The sequence below is a fragment of the Octodon degus genome, unplaced genomic scaffold (assembly GCF_000260255.1).
Source record: "Octodon degus isolate 3935 unplaced genomic scaffold, OctDeg1.0 scaffold00006, whole genome shotgun sequence".
Lineage (NCBI taxonomy): Eukaryota > Metazoa > Chordata > Mammalia > Rodentia > Octodontidae > Octodon > Octodon degus.
In genome coordinates this window covers 28,550,690-28,556,143 of record NW_004524582.1, presented here as the reverse complement: position 1 = coordinate 28,556,143, position 5,454 = coordinate 28,550,690, and positions in this window count along the sequence as shown.

Sequence of the window (5,454 nt, the reverse complement as noted above, 5' to 3'; positions counted from 1 at the left end):
TAGTGAATTAACTCCAGGCATCTGGACTTAACATACATCCTAATGGCATCCAAACTTAGCCTAAATCCTAGTGTCCTCACCCAGGCAGCAGGGCTCACCTTCCCCTTCTCACACCCCCATCTCCCTTGGATACTGAGCTGTTGCTCTTGGGACCTTTTTGCTTTTCTCAAATAAGCTCACTTTGCCCCAGGGCCCTTGCACCAGCCCACCCTCCTCTTCTGGAATGACTTCCTTGTCTATCTTCCTAACTGCCCAGGGGCTTTCCTGCCCACACTTGTTGAAGCCGCTCACCCGCAAGCCTAGCTGTTCAATTTCCTTATCGCTTGGTTTTCTTTATGACACTCGGCACTAAAGAAAACAGCTTTACTTTGGAGTTATCATCACTGTTAATTTGTGGTGGTGCTGGAGCTTGAGTTGGGTCTCCCACAAGCTCAGCTCGACCCTGGCCTCCCACTGTTTATTCATCTCCCTCTTGAATCCAAGCCCCAGGAGGAAAGCAGCAAATCTTTGATTCTTCTTGTATACCCCACACACCTGGAACACGGTGTGCATTTTGCAGCTTCGCTCCTGATCTGAACAGGGAATTTGTGCTAACTGGAAAAAGAAAGGCCTTCCTCAAATGTCTTACTGTCCCGTACTGGAAGTCTCCCATAATTGTCAGACAAGCCTGTCCTGCCTGTCCTTTTGTGGCCCTCTCCCAGCATTCCTTCCACCAATACATGCTCACAGCAGGGACGAGCGGGAGCCAGAATTCAAGGGTCGGGAGCGTCGGAGGTAAAGGTGAAATGGCGCCTCGGGTGCACTGATTGAACAGTCTGTGCACGGCTGCCACAGGGGCAGCCACAGCCTCCTTTCTCTTATCTACCAAGCGTGACTTGCCCAGCCCCCTCATGGCGGCGGCTTGGGGACTCAGGCACGAGTGAGACCCAGACCCTCCCATCACCACGAAGCTGGGGGCCCGGAGAGCTGGCAGCCGCGGCTAAGCTGGGGGACAAGGTTTTCATTGCTGTAGCACGAGCCAGCCCAGAGAGTGCCTGGAGCACAGGACACCACTCGGTCTACAGGAGTCAGGGATTTGGGGAGGGGACTGCAGTAGACCCAGGCAAGGTCAGCACTGTGACCCGTGCTGCCCAGCCTTCAGCAGCCAGGGGCGGTTTCCACTCGGACTCTTGCCTTCCATTTCCATGGAGGTGATGAGGGATCCTCTCTACTGTTCCTCTCTTCTCTCCTCTCCACTTTCTTTTTGTTATTATTGTTTAATTTTTAAAGAGAATACAAAAACTAGTAAAAAGAAAGCGTTAGAAATGATGCAGCACTAAATAAAATGATAAGCATTCAACAATGGTTGTTATATTGTATACTATTGTCTTCAAATTAGTTATTCAGATTATCAAATATAAGCATGCAAGATTGGTCAAAAATTAAAAAGAAGAAGAAAAAAATTTAAACATTAACTGTTCCTTTCAGTAGACCAGTAGAAATCAGCAGTACAAGCTATCCTGTGTGTAATTTTTTCTTCCTTTCTTTCTTTTCTCCTTTACCTCATTCCAACTGTTCCTTCCCTTTGATATAAACTTTTTTGTTTTTGGTACCTGGGATTGAACTCAGGACCCTTGGCTTGCCAGGCAAGCACTTACTGTACTGAGCTATCTTCCTGGTCCTTGTTCCTTCCCTTTGAGCAGTTTCTTTCCCTTTCATAGTATCTATTGTATCTTTCAGATTTTATTTATTCTTTCAGGTTCTACACTAGGAAGACAATATGGTGTTTATACATGTGGGTCTGATTTATTTCACTTATAAATATGTCTAAAGACCATGAAGGTTAACTTTTTATAGCTGAGTATAAAAATAGCACATCTTTTTCATTCATTCCTCAGTTGATGGACATTTGTATTGTTTACAAGATTTGCTATGACAAATTATGTTGCTATAAATGTAGGTGCATATATGTCACTATAGTATGATGTTTTTAATTCTTCTGGGAAGATACCCAAAAGGTGAATAGCTGGGTCAAATGGGACTTATAATCCTAGTTTTTTGAGTAATCTTCCCACTGATTTCCACAGAGGTTGTACCAGTCTACACTCCCACCAACAGTGGATAAGGGTTCCTTTTTCTCCAAAACCCTGCCAGCCTTTGTTATTGGCTGACTTCTTGATGTTAGCCATTCTTCTTGGGGGTGAAGTAGAATCTTAGTGTTATTTTATTTTAATTTTTTTGCAGTACCAGGGATTGAACTCAGGACCCTGCGCTTGCCAGGCAGGCACTTATTCTACTGAGCTATCTGCCTGGCCTTTAATGTTGTTTTAATTTGCATCTTTTGAATGACCAGTGATGTTGAATATTTTTCATATATTTATTTGCCATTTGTAGTTCTTCATCTGGGAAGTATACATTCATCTCAGATGCCCATTTATTGATTGGATCTTTGAACTGTAGGGGCCTGATGTCTTTTAATTCTTTATATGTTTTGGATAGAAGTCCTTTGTCTGAGGGACAGTTGGCTAATTTTTCCCCCAATTGGTGTGTTTTCTTTTTACTCTGTTGGTGATTTCTTTTGATGTACAGAAACTTTTCAAAAAGATGAGATCTCAGATGTTGAGTTTTTGACGCATTTCCTGTTCAGTTTGGTTTTGGTTCAGGAACTCTCTGCTGAACCTGATTTCTTTCAAATTTCTATGTACTTTTTTCCTCCAGAAGATTTAGTACTTCTGTTTTAATGTTTAAATCTTTGATCCATTTTGGCTGTAGATTAGTGCATGGTGATAGGCACTGGTCTAATTTTAGCCTTTGGCATGTGGAAAGCCGCATTCTTCCATGCAGTCTTCCCTGGGCAACCTCATCCCCAGTTTTCGGTCTTGTTCCTACTTCATTCTGTCTGCTCTCTTGTGAAGACAAACAACCTCTTTCTTTTAAAAATTTATTTATTTGTTTATTTATTTATTTGTTTAGTATAGGTTCTTGCTATGCAACTCAGACCTGTAGTGATCCTCCTGTCTCGGCCTTCCCAGTGCTAGGATTACAGGTGTGCACCACCACACCTGGTTTTGGTGGCTGGTACGGCATGCGGTACCAGGGATCGAACCTGGGTCCAGGCAGGCACTTAGACTTCTAAGCTATCTCTCCACGCCACACAGCCTCTATTTTCTTGGGTTGTTCCCTTTTTCTTCCAGACTGTTAGCTCCAAGACTGCGCCTGCCCACTCTCTGGCTTTCAAGAAATGATTTAGTTCTCCAAAGCCTCATGTACCCATGAGTGAAGCTTCTGGAAGGTGCTAGATCATGGGGGTGGGGGCAGTGTACTCATTCATGGATGGTCCAAGCACGAGTTCATAGCTGAATGTGAGGTTAGGAAATGGAGCCTGGTTGGAGGTGGGTCACTGGGGGTATGAACTGGCCATATTCTTGTCCCCAGCTGCCCCTTTTCTCTTCATTTCCTGGCTGCTGTGGGTTGAGTGCTCCTTCTCTATCAAGTCCTTCATCATGCCATTTCTGCTTTGGATTCACTGACCATGGACTGAATTCCCTGGACCATAAGCAAGTTAAACCTCTCCTATTAAACTATGGAGGATTGGGGAGATAGCTCAGTGGCTTAAGCACCTGCCTGGCAAGTGTAAGGTCCTGAGTTAGATCCCTGGCATCATATGCCATCCTGGCCCTGGAGCTAGCTGTGCTGGTGCATGCCTGTAATCTCAGGGAGGCTGAGACAGGAGGATCACTATGAGTCTGAGCAGTGCAGCAAGACCTTGTATTAAAAACAAAAACACCCAAACAACAATAACAAAGAAACACATGGGCCTCATGTCTCACTGATGGGAAGGCTAAGTCCTCTAGTGTCCACCACACAAGCCAAGCCAGCATCTTTTCCAACCACTGTTTAACCTATTCTTTTAGATGAGAAAATTGAGACCAGGAGGGATCAAATCATGGCCCAAGACCTCAATGCTCTTCAGTGCCTGTTCTTCCTGCCTGCCATTTTTCTCCCTTTGTCTTGTGCTTCGCCTGCCTTCACTAGGCTTCAGTTCCAAGACACACGTCCCCAGGACCACCTTCCCCAAACATCTTGCCCTGCCATTGCCTATCACACACATGAGCCTGTGTGCTGCTGCCGAGGCGCCTTTCACAGCTGCAACTGTGCATTTCTTTTGGGGGTCAAAGTCTACCCCTGACATTAGCTTACAAGTTCCTAAAGAGGGGAAGAATGCGTATGTCTATGCATCTCCTACTTGTATTTCTGGTGAGTGAAACAGCACCTGAGACATGCCAAGGGTCAATATACACTTGCTGAATAGACGAACGAACAGCTGGGCTTCCAACTCCTATCTCCAAAGTCCAAGATCTTGCCCTACACAGTGAGTTGGTGCTCTCAGGAGCACAGGATGGGATGCAGACCCTTCTGCTTCAGGAGCGACCTCTTGCCGCAGACCTCGAGGAGTTAGGATGAGGGTCCCTTTCGGGTGTCGGTGGCAGTGTCTCTGCTTGCAAAGGCGAGGGCGAGGCGCTAACCAACTTTCTCTTGTGTGTTGACCCAGGATCAGGGCCCTCAAGTCACTGCCTAGAGCTGTCCAGCTGGGAGTGACATGGTCACTACATTTTAGAAAGAGCACAGCCTGTAGCTGAGTGGAGGGTGGAGATCAAGGCAGAATCTGGAGAGGGGATGCCACCATAACACAGGCTGGCAGGGACACCATCAGGCAGGGCTTCAGGTGGAAGGGAACAGGCAGGCCCTAAGAGCTAAAAGGCTGTAGGGCAGTGAGATGCTTCAGTGCTGCACCCAGGCACCTGGATACATGGCCTTTTCTTGTCCGGCTGCAAAAAAGGGTTAAGAGGTAGAGTTTGGGCTCGAGAGTGTGGAGCTGGGATGCCTGCAGATGTTGGTCCAGGGTGCAGGTGGGTTTGGTGGGGAGAGAGAGACCTGGAAGGGAAGGGAGGAGGCTGCAGGCGAGTGGGTGAGGGACTGAGCTGTGGGCACTGCTCTGCCTCCTAACCCAGCCCAGCGCCCGCATCAGAGCAGAGGGTAGTGGGGAGGGGAGGGGAAGCAAAGAGGATGGGAGGAAAGGGGGATGGGATGGGAGGGACGAGGAGGGCCTGTCACCTGGGAGAGGGCTGGAGCTCTGGCGCATTCCCGCCTCACTCCCCCACCGTGTCCCCCAGTTTGGGTTTTGTCCAAGGCTGAGTTTCCTCTTCTGTGAAACCCTGAGATATTTGTGAATCCTGTTCATGGTTAAAAAGAGGAAGGATGTGAAAGCGTGCGGAAAAGAGAACATGTCCAGCTCGGCTTCCCTCTTCTGTTTTGTTTTTTTCTTTTTCTTTTCTCTCCTCTTTTTTTCCCCACCCCTGGAGATTGAACCCAGGGCCTTTGTACTGCGCCACCTCTCCAGCCCATTTTGGAAGGCAGCTATGCTCACCACTGTACCACCAACGCAGATTCCAGCCCATTTTGGGGCTGGGTCTT